The sequence below is a fragment of the Grus americana genome, chromosome 4, assembly GCF_028858705.1.
Source record: "Grus americana isolate bGruAme1 chromosome 4, bGruAme1.mat, whole genome shotgun sequence".
Classification (NCBI taxonomy): Eukaryota; Metazoa; Chordata; class Aves; order Gruiformes; family Gruidae; genus Grus; species Grus americana.
In genome coordinates this window covers 70,941,838-70,955,173 of record NC_072855.1, presented here as the reverse complement: position 1 = coordinate 70,955,173, position 13,336 = coordinate 70,941,838, and the positions used below count along the sequence as shown (strand labels likewise).

The 13,336-nt window shown below is 37.2% G+C and overlaps 1 long non-coding RNA gene across 2 annotated transcripts in view; it reads right to left on the bottom strand.

Moving 5' to 3' along the window:
* LOC129206124 (uncharacterized) overlaps positions 1–13,336 on the bottom strand; it is a 30,116-nt gene that overhangs the window by 10,513 nt on the left and 6,267 nt on the right. Inside the window, exons 2-3 of one of the 2 annotated variants that reach the window (XR_008577005.1) lie at positions 2,828–2,978; positions 1,103–1,267 (exon numbers count right to left, since the gene is read on the bottom strand). This is a non-coding gene — a long non-coding RNA (uncharacterized LOC129206124). Of the gene's footprint in view, positions 1–1,102; positions 1,443–2,827; positions 2,979–13,336 lie in introns of those variants that run through there. The other variant, XR_008577004.1, reaches the window with a different exon arrangement.

Sequence of the window (13,336 nt, the reverse complement as noted above, 5' to 3'; positions counted from 1 at the left end):
TCCACAGCCAAAGAATGTCTAAAAATCACTTTTTTCTAATACAGCCATCTGCTATAAGGTAACATTCCTGAATGTAAATATGAAATCCTTCTCCCCTCAGAGTTAACAGTAAGAATTCTCTGTTGCAATACGACTGGGCAAACTCAAGACAGAAATCGAAGCCATAGGTCTCCCACAGCTTGCAGGGACTGTAGAGACAGCATGCCAAACATACATCAGTGTCTGCAGCCAGTCTCATACAGCTGGCTAATGTCACATCCAGCTGCCTTCAGTTCAACGAGCAGGTCAGCGGATGACTCGGGGACTGAGCCTGGTTTCTGTAACAAATCAATTTATCAGCTCTGTCCCAGCCTCTAGACATGGTGCTGTTAAGCCTCAGACTAAGCTTAGTAACTATTTCAAAACATCAGCATTTTCTTCCAGATGGAGACCTCAGTTTTCAGTTGTTCTATACATACATTAAAAAAAAAGGTTTCTCCTTAGGTAGAAAAGGACTGATTTTTAGAGAAGTCAGTAAGGTTTCAGTAGCAGGCAACCAGCCCAGCACATTTCTCAACATTTTGTAAAAAGGTTCAGTTTCACAATCTAAGTGAAAAGAAAAATTCTATAAAATTGTTAAAATTAAATCTGAACTAATGAACTTATAGTGATGCTGATACCAACAAAAATTGTACTTATTCCAAGTGCGCAGTCCTTAGTGTACCTGACTGTGCACGGTAACCAAACACTACAGTTTGTTGTGTTCCCTGAAAGACTACAGCTGGGCAGAAGCTGCTTTTCAGCAGGTACCACCTGGAAACACATTGCCTTCTTCCCTGAGGGCAACCAAGCATCTCCTCCCATGTGCCACGGATCCAAGGAAACAAAAGGGGACAAGAGACAGGAAAAGTGTCTGAAGATAAAGCAGGGACCAAAAGCCTTATGAGAGGAGCAAGGGACAGCCAGTCTTCACAGAGTATGAAAATGAAGTTCAGAGGGATCCAAAAAGCTAGCACAGAGTGAACTGCAATCTGGAAAGGTTTTGCATTATAGATTCAGAATAAACATGAAACTTGGGGCCCAGCAGGACCCACCGCCCGTTGCTATAATGAGATTTACTTACAGCTATTTTCAATATGTTTTTTTCCAGAGCTGTATTTTCTCTGCATAAAAGGTTATCTTCTGATTTGGTCCACTAGCTTTTCTGAGTCTTTCTGGAATTTCTTCAACGATGCTTGCTTTTGCAAAAAAGGTAGTAGAACTATCTTGCTTCTCTTCAGATCTGATCCTAGAAAAGCAAACCAGGGAAGATAATCTGTTATTTAATTTACACTACTCATTACTTATGCCGATGCTCTCTGTACCTGCTTCCAAAGCGTTACATCTCTTTCCTCTAAATAGCACTATTATCTTTACCCCGTTTTTAAGTTAAGACAAAAAATCCTGAAGCCAGGACCAGTTTTACGGATCTGTACAGATTGCCTTGCTACTCATATTGATAGGTTGAATGAAGTTTTCAAATAGCTAAAGCACTTTTTATGCACAATTTTAAATGCCTTTGATGTACGGCCGAAGTAGCTACAGTGAGTTAAAAAGAATCACTAAGCACATACCACAGTCCCTTTACCGGATATTATGAATGCCAATTTCCCGTAAACTTCAGGGGCTTGCGGATGTCACAACAATCGCATCACATTGACAGAAAAGTTCTGTTGAGACGATGCATTTGAGTGTCACGATGAAAAGAAACAATGACTGTGACAGTCTAGAGACCTGCTCCTACCATATAAGATCACAGCTACAAATCTACCGGCAGAGACTTTCATGTGAACTAGTCACTTTAACATCAAAACTTGATTGAAATGATAGAGAAGTATGCAAACCTACAAAATCAAAACTCTACAACTACTTGCTATAATGATCCTAAACACTTTAACTACTTTTTGCTCTTTTATGGACAACTGTCCATCTTATGATGTTAGTAAATATTATTTGCTGTTCCATCTAAATAGAAAATAAATTTTTCATCCATACCAAACTAATGACATTCATATATTTTTACAGTGCGCTGGTATTCAGTTTCAAAACCTAGATGAAGATAAATAGACGTTTCCATATTACAATGAAGTATTTTAGATGTATTTTTCTTTTAATTCTCAAAGTATGCGTTTATGCCTCCATACATATTCTTATAAGATAATTGCCATAAACGTTGATAGTTACCACAGAAGACAGATCTGCTACACAGGCAAGCACATTTTAATCTAAATTTTAATATTTGTAAGAGGATTTTCATATCCGCATACTGTCATGCTTTGCCATTGCAGTTCCACCATTGCCAACGGAAGAAAGATGAGTTATTCCATTCTTAGAGTCCAGCTTTTTCAAAACCCTCTTTCCAGCCTGATTTCAGTTGACATTGGTGTCACGGAGAACATCACATGAACTCATGCAACAACAGGCTGCTCTCTAGCAATCCGACTTCCAAGTTCTTCGCTTCTCAGCCCTGCGAAGACGCGTGCCTGTCGGAGACTGCTGCCACCGCTCTGACGCGCAGCAAGTCGCTCGGGTGAGATTGGCCACGAAGCAGCACTAGTCAGCTTGGAAGACGTGCTACCAAAAGGATTTGTTTTCTCCTGCTTTGTTTTCGTTTAATTGTCAAACTAGTGATATACCTGACAATGAAGCATTACTTTATTTATGGAGCAAAAAACCCAACAAATAGCTGAAGAAAAGGAATTCCAGCCTTTACCCAACAAAAACATTACACTTTGTAAAAGATCCCTCGGAAGCAAAATATATATATATCTCTCTCTCTCTCTCTCACTCTATATGGAACAAAGCTTACCTAGAAAATGTCAAGTTCTCTAGAAACCTAGGTGTAGATGAAAGTCCTGGTGTTGGGTCTTTCTTCAGACCAGTGAAGCTCTCCTTAAAGATTGGTTCTCAGACACAGTAGAATTGTACTGGACCTTAGAAAAAGATCCACAGAAAAAAATCTAGGAGGAAGGAAAGTCCAACATTAGGTATCATTTTTAAATCAACAAACAAACAAAAAATCCTTTCTGCACTCTCTTAAGGAAAAGCAAGGCAATAAGGCTCCCACAACACTTCTAGAAACAGTTGTCAGCTGTAAGAAAGAAACGATGACCTCCCCGGACAAGTTACTGGCAGTTCTCAGAAGAATTAATAGCTAAATTTTGCAGTTACACCATTCTCTTGCATCTTGTGTTTCTCCACCTGTGCCCAAGACAAAAGGATTATTCAAAATGCCAGGTGTAAACAGCTTTACCTTTATTTACATTCGCAGCAAAATCACCTGACAAGAGCATGGGAAGAGCGAAACCGCAAACTGCAAGGGAAGAAAACCACCTTAGAACGATCCTGTGGAATCATGACTTTCTGATCACTTTCCATCTGCTGCTCACTTGGAACTCCACCATAGCTCTTAGAATCGCAGAACAAGAATATTTATTGGTAACTGTTCTGCATCTTATTCTGTCTCAAATCTTTATGAGAGTTGTTAAACTTGGTTTATTGGTTGAATATGTTTATGCCCCTTGTGGGTACTTAACAGTTAGGTCCTAGAAAAATGTGCAGGATGATCAGTTTCTAAATAACCTTTTCTTTTTTTCAACTGAGAAATTAATGTCTGGAAGTCCTTAATAAGCATGGAATGCCCTCTGTCGTTGTTCTTTGCTTTGAGGGTTGTCTTTTTTATGACGGTTTGCTTCAGCATGTCAGCCCCACCCATTCATGGCTGCAAAACAAAAGTTCTGAAAAAACTTGTTTATATACCTTAGCGTGCAATTGCTTAGGGGTTTTTTTGCCACGTTTCAAGTAATATTTACTTTATTATTCTGCAAAGTTAATCTTCCAATTCTCCTTGCAAAATACCAAAGTATTTTAAAAGCAAAAACGCACAAAATTGAACTCACCTGAAGATAAGTTTTTGCCTTGAAATGTTATCCTCTGCTGTATCTGTGTCTATTTTTGAGGTTTCCACTTTTATCACCTTCAGTATTAGGAACCAGTTTTGGAAAACAGTGAGGTTCTTTTTCTACTTCATTCACAAACCTAACTCTGAGTCAACTCACTTATACTGGGGGAACTTCATCCTATGTGATCCATACATGCGACACCAGATATAACTGACAGAAAAATATTCTTTTATATCGCATACTAAATGGAAGTGACACTTGCTACAAATACAAGAGAAGGGGAAAAAAATCATCTTATGCTCTCAAATATCGCCATTTTCTTCAGAGGCATAATTATTACTAAGGCTTTGTTTACAAAGACAGCTTCTGTCTCAGAGAGCTTAAAATCTGATTAGAGAGAGTGAGAAAGTGAAAGATAAATTAAAAACTAGATTAACCAGTATATTTTTTCGTTCTATTAAAACATATTTCTGGGGTAGAGAACACTTAGATGACATGGAATTGTGTTCTCCAGGAGAGACAATGGGAGTTATAGTACTCAAATCAGCATTCTTATTACTAGCAAAAGCTTACAATAAAAGGAATCCCAAATTGTTTCGTTGTTCCTAGTGTTTAACCCTACAAACCACAGGATTAATGGTTGCACAGACAACTGAAATGGGAGAAAACCTTTCGAACGTTAGCATTTTATAGAAACAATGACCTTAAGACGAGAACATTTTCTGGGCATAAGTACCAGAGCACCACATCTAATTAAATTAAAGCAAGCCCCAGTTCAATTAACTATTATTTATAGAGTTTAATGTACCTATTTTGCATATTTGTATTTTATATATTACTATATTTCAGCAATTTTTTTCCACTTTCCCCTGCGTATAAATTCTTTTGACATCAGCAGAAACAAAAGTCTCAGTGGCCCAATGCTCGTGTGCCTTTTTCCATCACAATTTAAAGGAACAGAATTTAAAGCCTGGTGGAGTGAAATTAATGTAATTTAATAGAACAGAAAGCTATTCCTCTTTTTAAAAACTATTTTTCGTGCGTATTTAGATTTGGTTTGGGGATCAGAGCCAGCGGACCATTAATAGATACATGGTCACAGCGCATTAAACACAGTGTGGGTTTTTCCAAGAAATAATTCACTGTTTTCCAGCCTGCAAGCAAAAGTATTAATGGATTTTGCATTTGAAATATTAGCATGTTTGTTCACGCTTCTCTGAGAAACAAAGGATTGTTTCACCTTTACGTAAGATCAGTCTTAAAATTTCAGGCTGGGTTTGGTTTTTTTGTTTTGGTTTCTGTTTGCTTGGGTTTTTTTTTTCATTTTGTGTTTTGAGCTTTGTATTTGGAAGTGTAAGATTTTCACAATTAGGCATCTTTAACAAAGACAGATGGATAGTAAAAAAGGTTATTAAGGTATAAAAACTTATCAAGATAGTAGAATTCTATAGCAATAAAGAATTTCCCTATGGATAGCTCTGACAACAAGTTACAATTGTGTCACTTATTTTAATTACAAGATTTGGGGGTTGGGGGGAGAGGAGAAGAAAAGAAAAAAGAGGGAGGATGGTTAAACAGACATGTTTTTGTGCCTTCATAAATTCCTGGGCTGGTCAGAACAGTATTTTTTTTTTTTTCTTTACTAAAGCAGAACATTGGGAGGGTGTTCGTTTTAATCAGAGAACACGATCTGTTGATATACAAAGTTCTCATGGGAAGACTCAACCAGTTTCAAGACTTTTTAAGGAAAAAAATTCAGGGAATAACTTTTTTGGTAAAATTCTTAACAGCAGTACACAGTCTAAACCCTGGAAGAAAAGCAGATGTTCTAGTTCTTATTCTGAACCATCTCAATATTCAACGTTGATTCGGTCTCTCAAGACTTGCAGGAAAACTATTCAGACACCTCACTATTCACTGGACCAACAAGAAAAAGGCTGAGTTTATAAACCCAGTGGTTAGATTATTCATGTAGGTTGTGGAAGAAGCGATCCCTTGTCTGGATCACCTGCGGTCGTGCAGAATACAAATTTATCATCTGACTGTTCAACTTCACAGGTGACTGCCTGGATTATCAGGAAAATGATCTGAAGTGTATCTGTCATTGTTCTGAATAATTTCAACATGAGAGTGTTTTGAATGTGCTGGACACAAAAACTTTTTATGGAGTGGAAAAATCTAGTTAGATACCAATTTTCTGTGGGGTTTTGTCCCCATTATTTACATTTTTTGATTTATCAGTAGTGAGCAAAATTCTATTGTGAAAAACTGAGTTCTGAGCTTTAAACATACAACTAGAGAGCAGAAGAATCGTAATGTATTTATCTTGTATCTTTGCTAATAAACCAGCAGCATTTATAAAATCCATAATCAAAACAAGAAAAGGAGAAGGGAAAAATAACTGGTTTCGTAACAAAATAGATTTCAGCTAAGCCCATAAGAAGCCTTATCTTTACAGATTTTTAATTTTTTGGTAGCATTTTAGAGATTAGAACCAAACGCAAGTTTTTATGTGAGATTATATGTAAAGCTGACAATCTGACAAAACTAGTCGGGACTGTTAACATTAAGAATAAGTATGCTGCAAACATATCCAAAATGCATACAAGTCAAGCCTTTGGCAGAAAATAATAATGACCTCCCTAATGCAGTGGGAATAAAAGAAAAGGGACCGCAGGAAGAAGAAAAACACATATATGGAGAGGAAAACAACCACCGAAAATAGATACTCTGGCCACGCTATCATATACGATTATAAATATCACCAAACCAGTATTCTTAATGCACCCTTGCATTCTATTCCAAAATGGAATTAAATAAATCTATGAAATAGATTGTTAACAACCATAAAACTTGCATTCTATGTTTTTTGATATATTGTTACTTTTACATGATACAAATGCTGTTATTAAAGCTGAAATAAATCAGGCAAGGTTTTTGGTCACTTTTCTGGATTTAACTTAGATTATCATAACCTGTCACACATCTGTATGCTCACTAGAACGTCTGTTCTGAAGCAACAGCACACACTAATAAGCCGGCAAGCAAATCACCATTCAATAGTGCTATGTCCACTGAATTCTTCGGGCATTACTATCCTATTTTTCTATATTTCCTTTCTAAATTAGTACTTTAAATGGGAAATCCAATTTACTAATTTTTAAATGTACAAGTAGTTCATTGGTAAAAAGGATTCACAGCCAAACTAAATGGAAAATCCTGCTTCACATTCTGTTAATACCAAACGAAAATAATCAGCTGTTACTGTCAACAGGACTGGACTTCTAAGAGTTTAAAAGCATTTACACATACAGAAAGCTTCAAGTAAGACAACAACAAATCAGCAACTGTCATGTTAAATAAGTTGGTGCAAAGATTTTTATTTTTTTTTTAGACTAATCTTATACTATTGCTCTTCAGGTATTTGACCAATGATAGAATGAATGTCAGGTGAGAAATATTCTGTCAACTAATTGTGTGATTTTATATCTCGACTAGCTGTATTGCAGCCATGAGAGAGCAGTACCCTACGAAAGAAGGGCTGTTTCATTGCTAGGTGGAACGTCAGAAATTGCCATTTTTTATTTCTATAGCACGATCCTATTTTTAATCTCAAAATATAGTGCAAATATCTGCAATAGCCTTGGCTCTCCAGAACTTGCTAGGGTAGATATTCTTTGTCTTTCAGTGGATGTTGCTGATTTCCTAGCCTTTTTGGAGGATCGTGTTATTTAGGTATGCAACTTACAGCTAACTGTAGAGTTTAGAAAATGAACTTTAGACATTAAGTTTTGAGAAATAAAAGAAGTTTGTTCTAGAGGATCCTGAAAGCAACAGGACACAAGCTACAGAGCTTAATGCATAGGTAACAGAGCAGTTTAATGGCCCTCTAAATATGCGGGAGGTCAAATTGCATAATCAAATGACTGCTCAAGCCTCTAAGTACATAAAATACGCAAAAGTTCCTGAAATGCCAGCAGCTTGTGCGTTATATGTTTCCTTACGCATTTATGAGATCCTGGAGATATGAAGACGTATCATCTTTCCTGCAATAAGTGTAGATGTCACAGGGGGAAATCAGTTGAGCCCTGGGAACTCTGCAACTTTTTGCTGACCATTTTAAGAGGCAAGTCAAGGGAGTCTGCTACCTGTAATCTGCCGTAAAGCATGAAGAGATTTATGGCATCAGCCTTATGAGAAGTAACGGCACACCAGCAAACCAATGATATGATTGTGCATGGTGCTGAGGCTCCTGGCCCGAGACCAAAAAAGCACTTAATTATGTATGGAGTTTAAAGCCAAAAGAGGTTTGTTAGGCAAACAGTTACTTATAAGCAAGATTTTCCTAAATTCTTGGCTAGATTCAAAGGTAGTCAGCTCCCATTTTGCTACCAAGAAAGATCATATATTCATCGAGTTCAGCAGTAGATCTAGTAGGAAATTCTCATGAGGAATATTATTCCACTTCAAAAGGCCAGGTCACTGAAACTAAGGCTGGATATCAGGAGAGGAGAGGAGAGAAAACAAAAAAAAAAAAGCCCATACAAGCCCCCAGGCTGTGTATCGGAAATACAGACTTTTGAATTACCCTAGGGAAAGGGGGCAGAGTAACGTGGGAGGCTGCAAACAAATAAAATCATAATATCTTTTGCTTATAAAAAGAGCTACACACATAGGGGTGTTTCTCTCCAAAGAAAAGAAGAGATAAATGGGAAAGAAAGGGAGAGACAGACTCTTTCCTGGGTATCGAGAGCCTGTGGTCAGAACATTCCTACAGTGTAGACATGGAAATTCAAGAGCCTCCTCCAAACCAAGCAAACGTTTAGGAATTTTTCTAATTCAAGGATATCTGACAGGATTACTACACTATAAATTTTAACAGAATTAACTTTGACAGGTCAAATATATATGAATAACTGTAATAGCATATTATGTCTTAAATCAGGTAAGAAAACATTTTCATTTTCTGTGAGAGCAAAACTAGATGAGACTATGTTTTTAACAATTTGTACTGAATGCCTGAACAGGAAGAAGACAAACAAACCCCCCAAACAACAGTACTTGTTCCAGCATCTCCATGGTTCAGTATTTTCAACAGCGCTGCTCCAGTGGTTTAAAGAAGTAAACCCTTATTACATACGCTGTAATATTTAATCCCAAATTATGTCTACTTCACAAATGAACCAAAGTTAATACGTTTACTGTTTCACAGGAGCCGAAGCAATGTCAGATCAGTTTTGTCCCTTCTGATTTCTGCCTTTGACGGCAGAATTATTACAAACCGCCTTGAGGCATACCTTTCCTTTTAATAACATGCAGAAAATACAAACCTTCAAGTGTAGTTATTGTTCAGCATTATGTAGCAGAAGAGAAGTAGCATGTAGTTATTAAATTGTCAGACATTAAAACATGCACAAATCATAACAAATCTTATAAAATGCTGTGTACCAGCCACAGTTTACAACTGCAGGATAAGTTCCATGAGACAGAAATATCTAAACGTCAGAGACCCAACTGACAGCCATCTGCATATGCACGAACATACACACAACACGACGAAGGAAATCAGGGAAGATATCATGTGATCAATGACAATGTATAACTCCAAGCATATATACCTCCCTGCAGCCACAAATTGAAAAGATATTAGCTGTGAACCTGGTAAGAAAGAACAGTTCGTTTACCTGGCAAGATCAATCAATTAAAACACTTTAACCTGCTTTAGCGGGACCCGTTCTTCAAATATATTTGAACATTATATTGCCTTATACTAACATAGGGAAGGAAATTGTTAGCCAGAACAGAGCTTTTGAACACTATGGACATTAAATGTCACATAGTATAAGCTTGTATACATTAGACGTTACAAGCACATGCATATTTATACACTATTGTGGTGGTTTAACCTGGCCAGCAGCTAACACAACCACACAGCCATTTGCTCACTCCTCCTCCTCACCAGTGGGATGAGGGAGAGAATTGTGGGGGAGGAAAAAAAAAAGGTTAAAGTTCCTGGGTTGAGATAAAGATAGTTTAATATGACAGAAAAAGAAGAGAATAATAATAATAAAGAATAACAACAACAACAAGAAGTGATGCACAGCACAGTTGCTCACCACCTGTTGACTGATGCCCAGCCAGTTCCCAAGCCACAGTGCAGCCCCCGGCCAGCTTCCCCCCAGTTACATATAGATCATGATGCCATATGGTATGGAATATCCCTTTGACCAGTTGGGGTCAGCTCTCCTGGCCGTGTCCCCTCCCAGCTCCTTGCACACCCCCAGCCTCCTCGCTGGTGGAGCAGTATGAGAAGCTGAAAAGTCCTTGACTTGGTGTAAGCATTGCCCAGCAACAACCAAACCAACAGTGTGTTATCAGCGTTATTCTCATCCCAAATCCAAAACACAGCACTATACCTGCTACTAGGAAGAAAATTAACTCTATCCCAGCTGAAACCAGGACAACTCTAAATAATGCTTTAAAGAAATGGAGAGAATACATGCAGTAGCTATTTAAAATTCATTATAAAAATATTTTATTCTACTTCTTCATACCAATGAATAAGGAATATTCTGGAAAATGGGAATTATCAAAGCTAAATCCTCAACACAGAGAATCAATTGAGGCATCAGGCAGCAAGTTACAAACGTATTCCAGCTTTTACTCAAGCTCCTAGTTGCCTATTTCCAAACTCGCCATGCTCTACTTCTGACACTCTTTCCAGACTTTTTTCAGGAAAAAAGACCAACTCTTATCACTGGTACAGAAATTCATCAAACATTCAAGCAACTCTAAATCTACAAGAGTTTGCCACCTAAATTGCTTTATGAATCAATTCTTATGGAATTTAAATTTTACCAAAACGTTTTGCAGTTATCCAGGGAAGTAACGCTCTGGAAAATGAATAGAGATCAGAAAAGTTGAGGAAGAGAGCTCTTTGAAAACAAGGTTGCCTCAAAAACAATGGTCTAGATTTAAAAAAAAAAGTCAAAGCTTAATAAAACCCCACCAACATTCAACAACATAATTTAAACAGCAAAATTTCCTCATGTAGGTGGAGTACAGGGGTACCGTGACAACTCATTCCTGGCTGTTAGCTACACCTTGGCATGAAAATACATTTACTTTTTCTGCTAATCACTGGTCTAGCGTATAAGATGTAGCAGTGGCTGCTCTTCACTCGCAGTATTTTGACGAGGGTTACCATCCCAAACCCACCTAACAACCACAAGGCCAGGTGAGAGTGACAGAGAAGCGCTGTCTAGTCAGGAACGCAGTCTGCTTCTAAACAAAAGACATGCGGCAACAACCAGAGAAATTTTGTCCCTCCCTACGCGTAACAATTTGTATTGCAGTGTGTGTAGCAGCCTCCAGCATCACAACGATCCGCACAGTCATCACACACAGGCAGCTTTGTCACAATTTGAAAATTCTAGTTACAGCAGGCATTAAAAACGCGTATGTAGACTACTTTAGATGATTTTTTTTTTCTTTAATGATAGTTAAGTATATGAAAACATATATTCCTTTGTTCAGGATGTGAATTCTTAAGTTATACTCTGCTGACAAAACCACTTCTCTGTCATAGTACTGAAGAGCCAGGGAAACAATCCGTGATCGTTGTCGTGCCTCTTTTGTCATCAGATTGTTTTCTACGTTTTCTTTTAAATCTTTCAGTAATGTCAGTCTGGGGGTTCTTTAAAACAATCTACAATTTTAAATGGGCCAAGAGGAAAGTTTTAGACTTAAGGTGTTTGGGTCCAAACATCATTAGCACAGATAGTATCACCAACTCTTAAAGGAAGAGATTTAATAATGTATTGAAATAAGAATTAAAAAAAAATAATATTTTCTGATTTTTTTTCAAAATTGAGTCAAAAGCCGTAATTAGCCATACGTCACCATTCATAATATGTGAAGTAGCGTGTGAACAATCCTTAGAGTCAACCAGAGTAGTTCTGAATAAATTATCACTATTCAATATAAATAAAACTGACACAGACTAGCTTAAGGGCAGTGACGGAAAGAATATATTTCCAAAGGAAAGACAAACATACAGTAATGAATTGACAGGCTAAAAATGCACGTCTGTGCATGAGACACTTACCCTGTTGGCTTCTATTCTCCCCAAAGATAATGGTACCTGAACTTTGAACGAAGTGATCTCCCAACAGGGACCGACAGTTAAAATATGCTTTTAGATTTAGATTTCATCCATCTTAACCAACGTATGCTGTTAATTATTTTCAGTAGACATATATAATTAATTTTTTATGTGGGCAGCCACTAATTCATACCTTGTTTATAGTCAAGATGGAAAATAATGAATATTCAAGTGTTTTAGCCCTTTTTCCGCTTCTTCTGTATTTTAAGTTAATAGCAGCGCACTGTGCAGTACCTACAAATACAAGTACTCTTATGAACATTTGAAATATTTATGACTGTGGGCTACATCTAATAAATAAATAAAACCAAGTAATTTTCACAGTTTGCCCCAAATGTATCCACTTACTTTTATGCATGACTTACAGTGTGGATTCTTCCTATAAAGAAAAATTGCAGCTTACAGAAAAATTCAGATACACGCTGGCATGATGATAGGACTGAAGCAAAAGGATTTATGAAATTTAGGGATTAAAACCCAACAGCTTTGGCTCACCTGGAGTTATTCACGTGCCTATTATCAGTAGATTATACGGGGAAAGGTTTTATCCCATGTCCACGAGTTTATTAAGCTGTCTCAAACCAGCAGTAATTATAATTAGCCAGAAAGGAACTGTATGTTACAGAGGTCATGAAACAGAGCCCTGTCTCAGTATCTGAGCAACTAGCAAGGAAGAAAGTATAGTTCAAGTCCTGCCTGACTCCTCGTTATTTTGAGGATAAACTTCATTAACAAAGGACCATTTATCTGTGTGCACTGCCAGATTTCCCTACTCAAGCCCATGAACTGAATGGTATTTTACAAATTTGGATACAGTAAATTACATCTCAGATCTTGCACAAATTTCTTTTTCTCAGTTTCTCAGTGGTTAAGAAACTGCATGGTAAGATGATCATGATTCTTTTTTCTAATTTTAATGCGTTGAATAATTGTGTGTTTACAACCATATGGAAGAAAACATTGCATATGTGGTTAGACATTCACTTTGAATAAAGCTGTCAGCCTGCCTTGCAAAGGTCACATCAATGACAGGAAATACCAGACAGCAGAGGAAGTCATTGCACGCATCAGTCATCTCATCAAAATAATGATACAAATCACAATATGTCCATTTTATTATATCACTATTATTCATTATTATCACATGTTTTTAAGTTCAGTTGGCAACCAGCCTGTTGGGTTTTTTTCCTTACTACAATTTCATAGACTGAGAAAAAGCAATCCTATTCAACCTCTATTCGCTATTTTTTTC